Source organism: Peromyscus leucopus, chromosome X (assembly GCF_004664715.2).
Source record: "Peromyscus leucopus breed LL Stock chromosome X, UCI_PerLeu_2.1, whole genome shotgun sequence".
NCBI classification, from domain to species: domain Eukaryota; kingdom Metazoa; phylum Chordata; class Mammalia; order Rodentia; family Cricetidae; genus Peromyscus; species Peromyscus leucopus.
In genome coordinates this window covers 102907351-102926428 of record NC_051083.1, presented here as the reverse complement: position 1 = coordinate 102926428, position 19078 = coordinate 102907351, and the positions used below count along the sequence as shown (strand labels likewise).

Here is a 19078-nt window from a genome sequence, read left to right as displayed (position 1 = left end):
AGTCATACTGAATGACCTATACCACAGCAGACTTTTCTACTGTGCAAAACCTTGGTGACTTCCCCAGGCATGGGGATTGCAGGAGCAGGGCTTTCTCAAATTAGGCCAGGGGGCAGAATCGTTCTCTGCTCCTTTCTGTATCATTCATAAACGGGTTTCTTTGGATTGCGATATGGCTCAGCAGTAAAGACACCTGCTGCCAAGCCTGGCGACCTGAGCTCAATCTCCCAGGACCCACATGGTGGAAGGAGAGAACTGAATCCTGCAAGTTTTCCCTTGACTTTCACATGCACACCATGGCACATGGACACACTACTCCCACACAAGACAAACAAACAAATATAAAAGGAAATTAACTTTGGGGGGAGTACCTCAAAGCCCTTAGGGCAATGTTGCTCTTACTGACTATAAACAGTTGGTTTCCACTTGTCAAAGAGCCTTTCAATTCCTTTGTGGCATCCCTTTTGGGAATTCCTCTTATATAAGGTGTATCCATGAACACATAAATGCACTAATCTTGTTGATATCATAAACGTGATAATTTTAAATAAAGTCTGCTTGTCATTGAAAATAAATGAGCCTGACCAAGGGCTGGACATGATGGAAGACAGACAATTAACTTGCAGTGGAATTTTTATAGTAAACTTGGAAGTTGGGGTTGTGGCTCAATGATAGAATGTTCCGGATTTAATCCTCAGCATCACAAATCCAACAAACAAAATCCCACCAAAAACTTGGTTATACCGTGGAATAGAAAGCAAGCATTGCATAGATTTTGTAAGCAAAACCTGAAGCTTGAGCAAAACTTGGTGCTCACAGCAGCACTTATACTTTGTCACAGGCAGGCTGAGAATGAGGGCCATTTCTTTATCAAGTTAAGATTCATTCAGTGGCCCAACGCCTTTGATCCCAGCACTCGGGAGGCAGAGGCAGGCAGATCTCTGTGAGTTCGAGGCCAGCCTGGGCTACAGAGAGAGTTCTAGGACAGCCAGGGCTACACAGAGAAACCGTGTCATGAAATAAAAAGGCACAAAAACATTATTCAGTGTAGCTTAGGAAATGAGCAGCAATGATTTCTTTATTCCCGTCAAAACTTGTGTAATGATTTTTTTGCCTTTGCTTGCTTGGTGTCCTGGAGCTTTTGTGAAAGACAGACATATTTCTATCCGACTTTACATGATGACAATAGAAATCAAATGTAGGCATCAAGGTCCTTCTTATACAGGCTTTCCAGATCCATTCTGAGTTTGCAGAGTCAACATCTAAACTCCAGCTTATAGGCTCCCCTTTCAGAATCTCTTAAACTAGCTGTGGTGATATTGTGTTCCCCAATATACTGTGCACCCTAATAAACTTATCTGGGGTCAGAGAACAGAACAGCCACTAGATAGACATAGGGGCCAGAAAATGGTGGCACACACACCTTTAATCCTAGCATTCCAGAGGCAGAGATCCATTGGATCTCTGTGAGTTCAAAGCCACACTGGAAACAGCCAGGCATGGTGACATGCCTTTAATCCCAGGAACTGATGGCAGGAAGCATAAGGCATGAAAACCAGGAACTAGAGCCTGTTAAGCTTTTAGGCTTTTGAGCAGCATTTCAGCTGAGATCTGTTTGGATGAGGACACAGGCTTCCAGTCTGAGGCAACAGGATCAGTTGAGGAATTGGTGAGGTGAGGTGGCTGTGGCTGGTTCTGTTTCTCTGATCTTCCAGCATTCACCTGGCTTCAGGATTGTTTTTAATAAGCCCATTTAAGCTTCGTGCTAAAACTGGCTTTGGCCCTTTTCTAATATTGTCTTCCTAACTTTCACAGTGACCCCCTGCTCTACAAAATGATTTCAGGGCATCCATGACAGAACTGTGAAGTACTGGCCTTCCAGACAGAGAAGTGGCTGCTGTAGCTGTGGTCCGACAGAAACAAAGAGAGTCCCAGAGTCAGAGCCAACCTGGGCTACCTTGTGAGACCTTGTCTCAAGAAAGAAAAACAACCACAGACATTCAGAATAGCCCACAAGCTTCAAGAATATGATTTTTACAAACCCCACCATATATCCATTGCCCAGATCCACATGGTATTACCACTACAGCCCATTCATCCCAGCATGTTCTCTCTCAGCCATTATAGATAGCCATAGTTTTTGGAAGCCCTTGCATTCTCCATTATTTATGGGCCTTAAATACCTTAATGAATCTTTGCTAAGAAGGATGTTCTGATACACAACCACAGAAACGACCAACTTCAACTAAATATTGATACAATGATTTAATCAAATTCAATCTCCATATTCCAGTTTTGTCTAGTTACCCAGTGTCCTCCATAGCGTTCCCTCCCTCACCCTTTACAGGATCCAGCCTAGAATCAGGAATGCATATAACTGTCACGCTGCTTTAATCTGGACACATTTCTGCAGATGTTATCGTTTATAACCTTGCCATTTTTGATGAATACAATCCCCAGGCCCCTCCTCTTTTTCCCACCCAATAAAATGTCCTTTGCTTCTGATTTTTCTTAGCATCCTATCATGATTAGATTCAGGTGATACCATCTCAGCTAAGATTGATCGAAGTGCCTCACACATGCTATGGAACTGCTCTGCCATTGGCTTGGCTTATATTCCCAGCATTTTATATTATGTGCTTTTTTTTGAGGCACCATCTCAAACTTACGATCCTCCTGCCTCAGTTTCCCAGGTTTACAGGCATTCACCACCAGACCTGGCTACTTAATTTATTACACAAATGATGTTGGGTCATCCATCTGTTCCTTATTGGTGATGTTAATTTTATTTATTTATTTATTTATTTATTTATTTATTTATTTATTTATTTATGTTTTTTTTCGAGACAGGATTTCTCTGTGTAGCTTTGTGCCTTTCCTGGAACTCACTCTGTAGACCAGGCTGGCCTCGAACTCACAGAGATCCACCTGCCTCTGCCTCATGAGTGCTGGGATTAAAGGCGTGCGCCGCCGCCCCCCGGCAAGTGATGTTAATTTTAATCATTTGGTCAGATGACATTTGCATTGGTCACTGCTTACTGTTTGCTGTGCAATTAGCTTAATAAGTATTGCTTCAAACAGAGTAGGATTATTATGAAGTCTTAAAATTTGGATGTAATTTAATATATATGTATATATACGTGTGTGTGTGTAAAATGTGTGTGTGTGTGTGTGTGTGTGTGTGTGTGTGTGCATGAGAGTGAATGTGGGGATCAGCGGGTGACCTTAGAATGTTAGTCCTTGCCTTCCATTTGTGCCAGAGTAGCTGGTCTGTGGATTTCTGGTGATTCTTGGCTCTGGCTGCCATTTTGCAGTAGGAGCATTGGGATTGGAGATGCATACCACTTGGCCTGGCTTTCAAGGTTTTATAAAAAGTATTTTATTTTTTATGTGTTTGTTTTGCCTGCATATATGTCTGTGCACCATGTGCATGCCTGGTGACTATGGAAGTCAGAAGAGGGCATCAGATCCCCTGGAACTGGAGTTACAGATGTTTATGAGCTGCCGTATTGTGTGTGTGTGTGTGTGTGTGTGTGTGTGTGTGTGTGTGTGTGTGTTGTGGTGGGATTGTGTTCACCAAAATATTGTGTACTCTAATAAATTTATCTGGGGTCAGAGAACAGACAGCCACTAGATACAAAGGCTAGAAAATGGTGGCACTCACACCTTTAATCCTAGCATTCCAGAGATAGAAATCCCTCTGGATCTCTGTGAGTTCAAGGCCACATTGGAAATAGCCAAGCATGGTGACACGCCTTTAATCCCAGAAAGCCAGCCTTTAATCCCAGGGAGTGGTGGTAGAAAGTAGAAAGATATATAAGGCGTGAGGACCAGAAACTAGAAACATTTGGCTGTTTAAGCATTTGGCTGTTCAAGCATTTGGCTGGTGAAGCTTTCAGGCTTTGGAGCAACACAGTTCAGCTGAGATTCATTCTGGATGAGGACTCAGAGGCTTCCAATCTGAGGAAACAGGACCAGCTGAGGAACTGGCAAGGTGAGATAGCTGTGGCTTGTTCTGTCTCTCTGGTCTACCAGCATTGACCCCAATAACTGGCCTCGGGTTTGATTTTATTAATAAGAACTTTTAAGATTCCTGCTACAGTGTGTGCTCTCTACCAGAGCATCAAATAGTCCCAGCTGCTGAGCCATCCCTCCCGCCCCTTCGGCCTGGCTTTATACAGGCTCTGGGGCTCTGGGAGTTCCTTACGCTTGTGCTCTACATACTTTATCCCTCTCCCAACCCATGTTGTAGGATCTTTATAAAGATCAGTCTTTTCTGAATCGGTATTTACCATGATGGTCACTGAATTCTGGCTTCCCAGTTCTGTCATTTCCTCCATACTCAACAATGAATCATTTCGTAAGCAAGATCCTCCCTTACCTTATTTTATTTCTTGAGCTATTGTCTAGATATTATTAGTAGGGAATCATGGCTTTCTATTTTTAATACTTCCCAGTGTACTACTATACTTCATTTGGTTTTAGTTCTGCTTGTTCCATATTTTAGACTATGAGTACTTGAAGCTGATTCATGCCCTTGTAATATACCCCCACCACTTATTTTGTGCACCTTGTAATTTCTGGACCAACAATATATTCCCCCTATGCCTACCTCACCATGCACTGGAATGAGCTAATTACCCTGGTGCCATACCATCTTTGGACTCCAGCTCAAAGTTCTTTTCTTTCTTTTTCTCTTTTTTGTTTTTATTTTTGTTTGTTTCCAGACAGGGTTTCATTGTGTAGCTGCCTGCCGCTGCCTCCCAGGTGCTGGCATTAAACGTGTGCATCACCACCACCTGGCTAGCTCTAAGTTCTTATTAGGTAACTGGGCAAAATTATTTTCAACATCAATCTTACAAACACCAAGATTATGTTTGTTGGATTTCTATGGAAAACTGCCTTTGTGGAAATGCAAGGTATTTTTGAAGAAAGTAATAGCAAACAAAGTTGATTAGAAAGTTGTTCAGAGTGCCAGAAATTTCTGTGCTGATCAAATGGGGGAGACATGAAGTTTCTGATAGGAATTCTCAATTGTAAATACTAATAAAGAGAATGAGAAGTCCATGTGAATGTCAAGCCTTAATAAACACTGCATTTATGGATGTATTGATTGAAAACATTCCAGACAGACACATGCACACACATATGCTTTCTCCATATGAAAAAGGAAATTATGTAAATCACCTCCCTCATATTTTCTTTGGTTAATACAAGATCTTAGATGAATACAAATAAAAACTCACAGAAATCAGAAATCTCAATTTCATTTTGTCCTCCATGGACCATCCATTTCTTCTGCTTCCTATTTCCTTTCTGAGACTGACTGCAAACACAAGAATTTGGTCTGAGCCTCATCTCCTCTCCCTGGCCACCCTCTAGTGGAAGTGAACTGAAATTAGGCAGTGGCCCATAAACAGCAGAGAAAAAGAAGTAACTAAGTTCTCAACCCCAGAGACCATCAGAAAACACAGATATTTACATTAGGATTCCTAACAGTAGCAAAATTACAGTTATGAAGTAGCAACAAAAATAATTTTATGACTAGGGGTCACCACAATGTGAGGAACTGTATTAAAGGGTCACAGCCTTAGGAAGGTTGAGAACCCATGAATTAGGAGAACCAGGTAGAGAGCTCACCAATGAGAGTTGGGAAAACTTGAAAAGTTTTTATGTTTACTCTCATATTTTTTTGAAGTCGAGGAAAAGGGAAGCTATTTGCCCAAAGGCAGAAAGCTAATAATAGAGCACTCATATGTACCATCATTTTGAAGATATTCTTAAGCCAGTCACTTGGGAGGTGGAGGCAAGAGGATCAGAAGTTCAAAGTCAGCATCTGCTTCATAGTAAATTCCAGGTCAGACAAAACAACAAAGCTGGGCGGTGGTGGCTCACGCCTTTAGTCCCAGCATTCGGGAGGCAGAGGCAGGCGGATCTCTGTGAGTTCGAGGCCAGCCTGGTCTCCAAAGCGAGTTCCAGGAAAGGTGCAAATCTACACAGAGAAACCCTGTCTCTTAAAACCAAACAAAAAACAAAACAAAACAACAAAACAAAAATACTTTCCTGACAATGTTTCCATTGTTTGTCATGTGATCAGGTCCCCATCCTCTCTACCTGAAATCTGCTGTAGAGCCATGCTCCTTTGATGACCTCTTGTAGCGACGCTGGCCATCCTCCTTTAAAATTGTGCAGCCACCATGGTGGCGGGGCGACAGGAGGCAGCGGTTTTTGAGTCTGATGTGCATAACCTGAGATCCTAGCTGTGTCCAGCGCTGGTGGTGCCAGGCTGCCCACCGGGATGCAGTGGGCTGTGGGCTGGCGGTGGACATGAATCACCCTATTTCTGGCTGTTGCCGCGGTGCTGACCCAGGCGGTCTGGCTGTGCCTGGGTACGTAGAGCTTCGTCTTCCAGCGAGAAGAGATAGCGCAGCTTGCTCGGCAGTACTCTGGACTGGACCATGAGCGGGCCCTCTCTCGGCTGATCGTGGAGCTGCGGAGGCTGCACCCAGGCCACGTGCTGCCGGATGAGGAGCTGCAGTGGGTGTTTGTGAACGCGGGCGGCTGGATGGGCGCCATGTGTCTTCTGCACGCCTCGCTGTCTGAGTATGTGCTGCTCTTCGGCACCGCCCTGGGCTCCCGTGGCCATTCGGGACGATATTGGGCTGAGATTTCTGACACCATCATCTCTGGCACCTTCTCGAAGTGGAGAGAGGGCACCACGAAAAGTGAGGAGAAACAGTTGTGCATGGGCCTGGGGAGGCAACGGCCGTGGGGTGGGGGCCAAACCCATGGATGGTGGAGTATGGCCGAGGTGTCATTCCGTCTACCTTGGCCTTTGCAGTGGCTGACACTGTCTTCAGCACCCAGGACTCCCTCACCCTCTTCTATCCCCTTCGCTCGATGCCCAGTGCCTCCGGCTTGAACTCACCACCTACCTCTTTGACCAAGACCCCTGACCAGCCAGGACTGAGGAAGACTGTGGATGGACAGGAGCGAGCAGGACCACATTCATCTACTTGCTGGAACTCATGTGCACAGACAGCAGCATACACCATGCAGGTATTAAGTTCCTGCTGTATGAGGAAGGACATACACAGTTATACATCCAGGCACAGCTCTTTGGGAGCGAATGAGACACATAGAAATGCTAAGATTTGTATGTACTGTAAGACTGTACACTCACATCCATCCAGAGAGGGTCCTTACATCTATACCAAGGGGTCAGTCACGTTTGAACACCTATCACAAGCTTGACTCACTGACTCAGGCTTTTTCAGAGCTTCCTGCTGGCATTCAGGACTCTGGGATTAAGGATTGGGGTGGATGTTACATTCTGCCTCACTCTGATGCCTCAATCCAATAGTAATCTTCCTGAGTCCAAGGAGCCACCCCAGTCTAAAAGAAGCCTTTAGTGTATGTGCATACCCCTCAGTTTCCAGACATTTCTGTTGCATTCTCCGTCTACCTGTCTATCTCTGTTAATAAAAACTTGTTAAACAGTTAAAAAAAAAATTGTGCAGCCAACCTCGGAAGACATCTTGCAGAGGGGCTGAGCTGTCTGATGACCGAGACACTGAACTTCGATGACTTCTTAAAGACTGGCCTGCTTTCCTCTGATGACTTCCGAGGTTCTATGACAGAGCCAGGCAACATGCTGACCTCCTCTAATGAGAACCTTCAGAGGGGCTTCCCTGTTTGATGATGTCTTATAGCAGAGACAGTAGCCTTTTTATTTGTTTATTTTATCTATAGGAGTGCTTTGTTTTCATCCATACCAGAAGAGGGCACCAGATCGCATTACAGATGGTTGTGAGCCACCATGTGGGTGCTGGGAATTGAACTCAGGACCTCTAGAAGAACAGCCAGTGCTCTTAACCGCTGAGCCATCTCTCCAGCCCAACAGTAGTCTTTTTGGATGGTGTCTTAAAGGCTGGTCTGTTCTTCTCTAAGGACAGCTTCATAGGGGACACCCTTTGTGGGAGGTAAAGATTTATCTTTATTATTTTAATTATGTACATGTGTGTAGGAGGTATGTACACATGAATGCAAGGGCCTACAGAGGTCAGAGATGTGAGGACTTGTAACAACAAGCAGTTGTAAGGCACCTGACGTGGGTGCTGTAATTGAACTCAGGTCCTCAGGAAGAGCAGTATGTGCTCTTAACCACTGAGCCATCTCTGTAGCCCTGGGGACACCCTTTTGACAAAAAAAAATAGCAGCAGAGCAAGGCACCACTCCCAATGATGTCTTTTTTAAAATATTTTATTTTATAATTAACTTAATTTCACATATCAGCCATGGATTCCCCCCTTTCTCCCTCCTCCCATCCCCCAGCCCTCCCCTCCCCAATCCACTCCCCATGCCGACCTCCTCCAAGGCAAGGTCTCCCCTGGGGAGTCAGTCGAGGCAGGTCCAGTCCCCTCTTCCCTACACCCAGGCTGAGCAAAGTGTCCCAGCATAGGCCCCAGGCTCCAAAAAGCCAGCCCACACACCAAGGACAGGTCTCTGTCCCACTGTCTGGATGCCTCCCAAACAGATCAAGCTAATCAACTGTCTCACTTATCTGGAGGGCCCGATCCAGTTGGGGGCTCCTCAGCCATTGGTTCACAGTTCATGTGTGAACTAGTTTGGCTATTTGTCCCTGTGCTTTTCCAATCATGGTCTCAACATCTCTCGTTCATACAATCCCTCTTCTCTCTCACCAATTGGACCCCTGGAGTTCCACCTGGGGCCTGGCCATGGATCTCTGCATCTGCTTCCATCAGTCACTGGATGAGAGTTCTACCACGACAGTTAGGGTGTTTGGCCATCCGATCACCAGGGGTTACCAGGGCTGGAGAGGTGGCTCAGCCGTTAAAGGCTAGGCTCACAACCCAATGATGTCTTAAAGGAGGGCTCCTGACCTTCCCTGATGATATCTTCCAGAGAGAAATCCTTGTTTGATGACATCTAGCAACAGAGTCATTTTTTGATGATGTCTTTCAGGGAGCTTGCTCTGATGACATCTTGCAGAGGGTCCACCCTGTTTGATTTTGTCTTATGACGAAGTCTAGTCTCGGACGACTTCTTAAGGCTGGCCTGCCCTCCTCTGGTGACCTTCAACCTACTTGATGTCATCATGCAGCGGAGCCAGCTGCCATCCTGAGGGGATGTTTTCCGGTGGTGGTGGTGACACCTTCTGTTGATGACAACGACACCCTGTTTGTTAATGCGGTGCTGGTGAATCACCCACCTTCCCTTAGTAACAGCCTGGGGCCTATGCAGGGACACTCAGCCTGGGTGAAGGGAGGAGGGGACTGGACCTGCCTCGACTGAATCTACCAGACTGAGCTGAACCCCCAGGGGAGTCCTTGCCCTGGAGGAGGTGGGAATGGGGGGTGGGTTGGGGAAGGGTGGGGGGTAGTGGGGAGAGGGAGGACAGGGGAATCCGTGGTTGATATGTAAAATTAAATTAAATTATAAAATAAAAAAGTAACATCTTGCTGCCAAGGGGCCACACTCCCTCATTCACCGATTTTTTGCAGAGGGAGACCTTTGATGATTCTCTGAGGTTGGCCACGCTCCTAAGTTGGTCTCTAAGCTGAGACTTCACCTCCCCTTGCTTTCCACCTTTCTGATGTGTTTAGTTGTTTTTTGTCTATTCGGTTTAGTTTTCTTTTTAAAAATCCAGCCTGACTGTCCCAGACATTTGACACCCCCAGCATTTGAAAGCAGAACGTTTATTACTTTTTTTTTTTTTTTTTTGGTTTTTTGAGACAGGGTTTCTCTGTGTAGCTTTGTGCCTTTCCTGGATCTTGCTCTGTAGACCAGGCTGGCCTTGAACTCACAAAGATTTACCTGCCTCTGCCTCCTGAGTGCTGGAATTAAAGGCGTGTGCCACCACCACCCGGCTAAAGTTTTTTTTTAAAAAAAATATTTATTTATTTATTATGTATACAATGTTCTGCCTGCATGTATACCTGCACACCAGAAGAGGGCACCAGATCTCATTATAGATGATTGGGAGCCACCATGCAGTTGCTGGGAATTGAACTCAGGACCTCTGCAAGAGCAGTCAATGTTCTTAACCTCTGAGTCATCTCTCCAGCCACCTGTTTATTACATTTTTTGATGTTTTGTCCATGGATATTCGGAAATTCATTTTTAGGAATGAGGTGGGCAATAAATAGTTACTCCAAAACACTATGACTTCATCCTATCCACATTTTATCTCCTGTTTTTGTTTTTTTGAGACAGGATCTCACTCTGTAGTGCAGGCTGTATCTCAAACTCACTATTGCCTTGCCCAGGCACCTAAATGCTGGGATTCAGGCATGTAAAATCAGGCCTACCTCAATTGTTTTTAAGACTGGTGAACAGAGAAGTGATTAACAAAAATTGTCATCCAGACAGATGTAAGTTGAGGAAGATGGTTTCAATTCAAGTGATAGTATTGTGAATTCAGAGGAATTTATATATAAGTCTGAATACAGGATGTAATTATAAATATATATGACTTTCAGGTCCACAACTTATAGACTCTCTAGTTGTCAATTTAGAGGGAAGTGTTTTAAGTAGCCTATTTAAATAAGAGATTTGAAATGCCCTTTACAATTATTTGAGAATATCACACATATACAAGGAAATAGGTATACCCTCCATTTGCCTCCTCCAATTCTCATATTACCTCCCAGCATCTCTCCCTCTTAGGGTATCTATTGCTGTGAAGAGACACCATGATCATGGCAACTTTTACAAAGGAAAACTTTTCACTCGGGTGGCTTACATTTTCAGAGGTTTAGTCCATTATTATTATGGTGGGACATAGCAGTGTGCAGGCAGACATGGTGTGGAGACGAAGCTGAGTTTTACATCTTGATATACAGGCAACAGGAAGTGGTCGGTCTTACTAGGTGTGGCTTAAGCATATATAAGACCTCAAAGCCCACCCTCACAGTGACACACGTCCTCCAACAAGGTCACACCTACTCCAACAAAGTCACACTTAATAGTGCCACTCCCTATGCGCTTATGGGGGCCAATTGCATTCAAACCGCCACACTCTGCTAACTTCACGTTGTTGTTGTTGTTGTTGTTTTCTAACTTACGAAGTCCAGTTAATGCAGTCCACATGTGCATGGATGTGGGGCATCCACTGGAGCATGGCAAACTTACAAGTGGTTACATCCTCAGAGAGCAAAGCTTTCCCCTTCCCCAGCAGCTGTCCATTGCCGTCCGCTCCTCGGTAAGAGGTGGGATCATGGACATGGACATTTTGGCTGACTTGATCTTGTGTAGGTGCGGGTAACCATAGCTGGTGTGACTTCATGAGTGCAACAGCCACGAAATTGGGCAGATTTTGGTATCTGTGTATCAGGAATGTTGATCTCTAAATGACATAGTACCCTGTTGTTGGTATACAAATGTACCAAACACTTCGTTTTCCTCAATGATTTAGAGTTTGATTGGATCTTGTGGTCTAAGGCATCACATTGCTTTACGAGGTCTGTGTTTAACCAGAGCAGTAGCACTTTCCCACACTCAGTCCTTTTCCTGATCAGTTTCATCTGCAAAGGAATCCTTTGAGGGAATCACCAGGCGACGGCTCCAGCTCTTGTCCAGGCCACTGCTAGCTCTTGCCTGGATTACTGCAATGTCCTAAGTGGTTGCTCAGGCTTTTGCTTGTAACTCCCTTTTTAAAATAAAAGGTTTGTTTTTACTATTTTTAAGTGTGTGTGTGTGTGTGTGTGTGTGTGTGTGTGTGTGTGTGTATACACCTGAGTGCAGATACACAAAGAGGCCAGAGAGCTGTATCCATCTGGAGCTGGAGTTACAAGCAACTGTGGGACTTATTCCTCTTCAATCCTCTCTACCCACTGCCCTTCCCACCATGCAGCCTGTTCTTACAATTATGCCCCAATGGCCAAAAGCTCACCTTTCCCCAGCCTGCCTTATCTTTTAAGTTCTGCCTCAGTAGGCTTCAAGATGCATTGTTCAAAATAATTTCTGACACTTTCCTTAAAATCATGCACTTCTTGGTATTGAACCTAGGTCCTTGTATCGCGTAGGAAAATACTCTACCATTGAGCTATATCCCCAGTTCTTTCTGCTAAATTAAAAAAATAGGCCGGGTGGTGGTGGTGCACGCCTTTAATCCCAGCACTCAGGAGGCAGAGGCAGGCGGATCTCTGTGAGTTCGAGGCCAGCCTGGTCTACCAAGTGAGTCCCAGGAAAGGCGCAAAGCTACACAGAGAAACCCTGTCTCAAAAAAACCAAAAAAAAATAAAAAATAAAAAAATAGACACCTAAATGTTTATAACATGAGTGAAAATATCAAGACATGATTGTAGAATTTTTTAAGTATCATATAAGAAATATTACATGATCTTTAGTGGAATCCTAATAGCATTATAAAGTTTTCCCACTTCTTAAATAGCTTTATTAAGAAACATTTTTATATGTTATACTGCAGAAATTTCACCACTACCATCATGCCTTTCCAGTCATGGCGAGGTGCCTTGCAACAGCTGACAAGTGCGCATCCTCCCCTTACTTTGAATTTAAAGCCCCGCTCCTCCTCTCCCACAGTTTTGCCCTAATGCAAGTTATTTTCATTCTTTAAAACGTTCTTATTGATCATCCTGTAAGACTTCTTTGTTGAAAATAATCAATGAAAAACCTACCTGGCACACAGGCACACACACACACACACACACACACACACACACACACACACACACAGAGAGAGAGACAGACAGACAGACAGACACACACACACACAGACAGAGGCAGAGAGGCAGACACACACACACACACAGAGACAGAGACAGAGAGGCAGAGAGAGAGAGAGAGAGAGAGAGAGAGAGAGAAAGTCAGTCACTAGTCTTCTGGATTTTCATTTGTCCCTCAACCTTCTCTCCCTGCGGGTCTTCTGCAGTCATGTGCCATACTGAGCTGTGAGGATGGCTGAGAGCTATGATTTGCTTTTGTCAATCACAAAAGTAGAGGAGAGAGAGAGAGTCTGATTGTTGCTCACTTTCTTGAGCAGCTGGATTTGGGGAAGTCTGAGGCCACGGAAGAGTGGGCTGGAAATTGATCCTTCCCAGCCCTTTGTCCCTGAAGATGACTGTACTCATTGTCTTCAGCTGCTTCAGCCCAGGGTTCAAGTTAGGCGCTTATCGAATTTGCTAGGAAAGGCTAGGGCTACACATTCCAGACTCTGTTCCCAGTCATTCTGAGTCCAGAGCTCTGGTGTTAGGCCCAGGACTCTGCATTCTAAACATACCTCTTCTCCCTCTATCCTCTAGGTTGGTTGTGCTTGAGCTAGAATATAAAATATTGAGGCTAGTTTGCCTGCAGGGTGAGAGCACACAGCCCTATGAACCTGGGGTCAATTTTCTTAGCTCAGAACCCATGACAGGTCTCAGAATGAGGCTAAAGTGGCTGCCTAGTTAGGTCAATGTCACAAATATTCATGTTGGTTCCTGGCCCGATACACTCCTCAACAATGCCTTCTTGCACCAACTCCATACTTTCCCCTTCTTACATGGCAGAAGAGAGGCTCTCTATGATTGCTCATGTGGGATGGTTAGTCTGGCGGCTAAGAGTGTTATGCGTCTTTGAAGAATGACTGTATGCAGTGGTGTCCTAACTGGCTGTCGAAACTTCCAAGCCATAAAATATAGCCATAATTAAAATTTTAATGATTAATTTTTTACTTACATGCAGTCACTTGTGTGTGTATGTGTGTACATATGGAATTGTGTACCATGTGCCGTAGTGTGTGAGTAGAGATCAGAAGACAACTTTCAGGAGTTGGTTCTCTCCTCCCATGTGAAGTCTGGAACTCAAACTTAGGTTGTCAGGCTTGGTGGCAGCGACTTTTACTCACTGAGTTATCTCGCTGGCTCCCATAATTAAATTTTATATAACAACAAAGTACAAAGGCAATACTCAGCACATTCTGTTACTATGCTCTACTAAGATTATTTACATTCACTGCACCTTTTGGGTAGAAATCGTATGTTAACAGTGTGCACACCAGGCTAAGTGATGTAGCGTTAACTTGACATTGGACATGGTGGGAGTAGCTCTGCTGTGGGAACTGGCAGATGCACCAGGCTGGCTGGTTTGGTTGGTTGGTTTGTATGTTGACAGCCCACGAGGACACACAACATCCAGTAGCCCACTGTTGAAAGACTGTAGGTCTTGGGCAGTCTATGGCTCTATTTGTCTGTTTCTTGGCCTTTACGAAAATGAGTTAGCTGCCTGAAATTCTATTCCTAGCTCGAAGATTCTTCAATTTGAGGGTGTGAAACAATTCCCTAGAAAATTGTTGAAAACAGATCCCTACCTCCCCTCCCACAGAGACCGAGACTCACCATTTCTCAGGAAGCTAACAAGCCCACTCCCCCTCCCCCTCCCTGCCCAGGACTCTAAAAGGCGGATGCAGACAGAGCACCATTTGAGAAGTCCTCATTAGACTGAGAGGACCTTGAAAAAGGAAGAACAAATTGTCCTGTTCTTGGCAATAATGCATGAAAGTGAAATGCTTTCATGTCATTATTTATATTTATAAACTTAAAACAAGTCGTTTCCCCAATGGAGAGGCATGAAAGGTTGGCTGACTGAACCCAGCATGCACAACAAGGCAAGAATCAAAGCCAATGAAGCCACAGAGGGGTTTTGACATCTCTTCCATTTTCCTAGCTCTTTCTTGTGCACTCTCCTCTACGCACTATTGTAGCTACTCTTTGGATCGGACGGTTGTTGAGTGCCTCCTACTTCTAAGGCCTTAGGATTGATTGGCTTTCAGATCCTTTCCATGGGTGAAGTTCCTCCAGAGAAATCACCAAGCATGTGAGACAGTTCTCTTCTTTATCTCTTTCAACTTGACTCCCAGTGCTTTTGAAGGCTCCCCCAGCTTTCCACTCCCCCTGCTGCGGGTCTATGGCCAGTTGCTGCTGCTTCTGCAGCCTGTCTGCACCCGCTCTGCTCCCCACCTCCAACAGCATTTGCCTTTTCTCATCTTGCCGTACTTAGCGCATCTTCAGGACCAAGGCAGCATGCCCTTTGTTTGGCCGCGTCCAGAACTGACCTTGAAGAAGACTATTCTGATTAAGGATTCTGACTTAGCCAAGGTTAGGTTCCACTTAAATCTTCTTTGGCCAAGTGTTTTTTTTTCCCCCTTGAGACAGCATCTTGCTACACTGTGCAAGCTGGCCTCAAACTTGTGATCTCTCCCTCAGCCTCCTAAGTAGCTGTGATTATGATACTCTTGGCCATCATTTTAACAGTTGAGACTTGCTGATGCTCAACACATTTAGGAAAAAGGTTCAGTTCTAGTTTGTACTCTTTACGAAATACCTAAGGTTAATTTCCTGGCTCACTAAAGACTTAATCTGAAATCTCTTTGGGCATCAGAAGATAAGGCCAAATCATCGCTGCTGTTTGGTTCCCATTCTGTTTCGTGTTGATCCTAACAGGGGCAAAGTACCAACATCTGCTCCAGGGTTCCTTCTTCCCCTTCTCTAACCAGGGATGTTGAGCATCTACGGCATTTTGTCCCAGCAGTTTTAAATTATGCTATTGGTCCTTCTATCCAGGAAATGAATAATATGCACTAAAAGATTCTAAATATTAGCTGGGCGGGGTGGCACAAGCCTTTAATCCCAGCACTCGGGAAGCAGAGGCAGGCAGATCTCTGAGTTCAAAGCCAGCCTGGTCTATAGATTGAGTTCCAAGACATCCAGGGATACACAGAGAAACCCTATCTAAAAAAAAACAAACAAACAAACAACAAAACAAAATCAAAAGGATTCTAACTGTCACCATTTACTAGAACCAGGACTTCCAACCAGGGGTCTCACCTTGTATGCAGGAGCTTCCTATAATCTAGGATAACTAATTTCCCTTAAGGAGTTGTGTTTTACATTCATATTTTAAAGAGCTACCTCAAGTCACAGTACATCTTCCAGTGTTACAATGATACAGACAGGTGGGTATTGGATATGAGAAGGTTGTCTAAATTGTGCCTGTAAGAGTGAATGTTTTGGGGCTCGAAAGGTGGCTTAGCATTTAAGAGCACTGGCTGCTCTTCCAGAGAATCTGGGTTAAATTCCCAGCTCCCACATGGCAGCTCACACCTGTCTGTAACTCCCGTTCCAGGGGATCTGACACCTCACAGACATACATGCAGGCAAAATACCAATGCACATAAAATAAAAAGAAATAAATTATTTAAAACACCATATACATATAATAAATAAATAAATAAATAAGTAAATGAATACATCTTTAAAAAATTTAAAATAGTAAGGCCATCTCTGAATGGTATTTTAGGTAATTATATAGCTGGTAGAAATGCAAAAAGTCAGGGTTGTGAAGAACATCTTGATAGGTTCTCAAAAATTAAAAATATGACCAAGGAAAAATGTAAACAAATGTTCACACAAAACAAGTGTGCGTAAATGATCTGAACAACATTATTCATAATAGCCAAAGATTAGAAACTGCTTCCCAAATGATGACTGGGTAAACTAAATGTGCCACGGATCATTATATAGAAGTTAAACAGAATCAAGTGCCAATCTGTGCTATAGCACAAAAGAAGCTAATCACAGAGGGCTACATGTCATTTCATTCCCCTTCCACAAAATGTCCACGGTGAGCAGGTCTCCATGGAGACAAACCGTTTATTGGTAGGCTGGGAGAAGTGAAAAGTGGCGGCTAATGGGTACAGTGTGTCTTCTTGGAACGATGACGATATTCTAAAGTTAGGAGCAGTAGTTGCACAAATCAGATTATATGCAGGAACCATTGCACTGGTGTACTTTAACTGGGTAAATTTTTGTGGTGCATAAATAAATCCCAAAGGTTTTATAAAATGCACCCAAGGGAATGAATTGGGGTTTGAGGCATTTATTTCAGTATCTGTATGTGTCTAATCTCATGCTTATCAATTCCTCCTAAACCCTGACATTCTATGCTGCCAATGTGTCCCATCATTGTCCGATTTAGATATATATTACATATACAGCCTTCCACGCTGAGCCAAAAAAACAACCATGGGCTATTTAATTTTACTTTCAATTTTCCAGCTTACCATTGTTACTACAGTTTCATCACTTTAAGATTTTATTTTATTTTAAATCCAAGTGTGGTGGAGCATGCTTGAAGGGCCAGAAATCTGGGGGACTAGGACAAAGGATCATTTGAGCTGCAGAGTTCAAGACCAGCCTGAGAAATATAGCAACATCCTGTTCATTAAATTATTTTTTGGAATACAATGACTGCTTGGGGTAGTGTTGTGGACTGGAGATAGTCCTTAAAGAGGAGACTAAATTAAAAGGAGGTTATGGGGTGGGCCCTAGTCCAAGTTGAATAGTGTCCTTATCAAAAGAGGAGATTGTTGCACACAGAGATACACCTGGGGCTCATACGTACAGAAAGAGACAACAAAACATGTTCACTTGCAAGCCAAGGAGTAAGCCACCTGATACTTGGTTGTGGCAGCCCTGGCAAAAGGATAGAGCAAAGTCATCGCAGTCAACCTAAGGCTCTTTCTTACTTGTTCTTATCAAGATCTATAGTATGCCTAACAGTGAGCAGTGCTGCAGCCTGAACTTTTAAAGTATCCATTCTAATGGCTTCACCTTCCTGTCTTTTCACCAGGAGGAATGAATGCTTAACTACAGAACTGGATTCCTATTTAAACAGACCTTCAGACCATTCCACCCCCACATTCACTTTAGCCATGGCCCAGAAGGGAAGAAAATCCCAGAAGAGCCCTTTCCTCGTGCAAATACACATTCTAGGCAGTGTCTTCCCCCAGGTAGATTTGTTCAAGGTCTTGACATAGAGTAAGCACTCGCTATTGGCTGAATAAACAAAAACTCAGTGCTATAAAATGACAGCAGGATAATGCTTAGGTATCTGAATTTAACTTACTAAGTCCTGCTGAGTGAAAATAGTATGACTTTGTAGATCATTGAATCCCGAGGACTGTGTTAGAGGAACAGGCAGTTTAATCAAAATGAATATTTACTTATTCGGCAAAATAAAAAGATTTTAATTTGCAGTTCATCATTAGAAAAGGAGCAAGGCGGGCAGTGTCCCAGTCTGTTTTCATAGTTTACTTGGAAGGTTCTCACTGAGTGACGGTTTAGGAGACTCCATGGCTCACTTGTGCGGGACTTTCTGGTTTTACATTTACTCCCCAGATGCAAACGGCTCACCTCCAGCAAGATTTTTCATAACTCAAGGTTTTGTGGAAGGAATTAGTGTCCATCAGAAACCACTCTGTCTACCAAACAATATCCTGACTGCAGAGCTTCTCTGACTACTGGTGGATCAATAATGACACGGCACAGCCGCTATCACCATGGCAACAGTACCCAGGACCTATCAGAGGGAAACTGCACATGGAAGCCCTGGCTGTCAAACAGCATGCCTCAGCTTCCTGTGGAGCATGCTTTTTCCTCGAGTCTGGTGTGCTCTCAGGTACCACCACCAAGACACTACAGATAGAACCTAGTATTTAAAAGGGAATATAAATAGAGAAAAAGGGTACTGCTTTGGTGTGGCAAAGTCGTTTCTTAGTAGAGTACAAATTGGTGATCTTGCAACTCTTGAATACGCTGTGTTGAGGCTGAACAAACAAGTAACTAACTTGATTAAGTGTCAGCAGGTTTTCAACGCTAGAAGCGGTTTTAGATAAACAAGGAGCTGGTGCTACAGCGATTCATGCGCCAAAGAAACTCTAATAGAAATGCTCAGAAATATTTATATATGTGCATTGATGTGTGTATATACACATATTAGTGTGTAGACACACAGGTTAGCGTGTACATACACAGATTAGTGTACACACATCTTTGTTGTGTCTACTTTGATAGCTTAAGAGAAAGAAGCACATGGCTGTCTTGGTACCTAATACACTCATTTAAAATTTATTTTTATTTTTTAAATTACTTTTTATGTGCTGATGTGTTGCCTGCATGGATGTCTGTGTACCATGGCTGTGCAGTGCCCACAGAGGCCAGAAGAGGGCGGTGTATGCTCCGGGGCTACCATGTGGTCTTTGGGACCAAATCAAGTC

At 43.9% G+C, this 19078-nt stretch overlaps 1 non-coding gene and 1 pseudogene across 1 annotated transcript; one reads left to right on the top strand and one right to left on the bottom strand.

Annotated features, from left to right (window-relative positions):
- Positions 1 to 6298: 6298 nt before the first annotated feature.
- Positions 6299 to 7098, top strand: LOC114705431 (annotated as a pseudogene).
- An 11145-nt stretch (positions 7099 to 18243) lies between these two features.
- Positions 18244 to 18506, bottom strand: LOC114705450. The gene has a single exon (XR_003736393.1).
- Between the last annotated feature and the right edge of the window lie 572 nt (positions 18507 to 19078).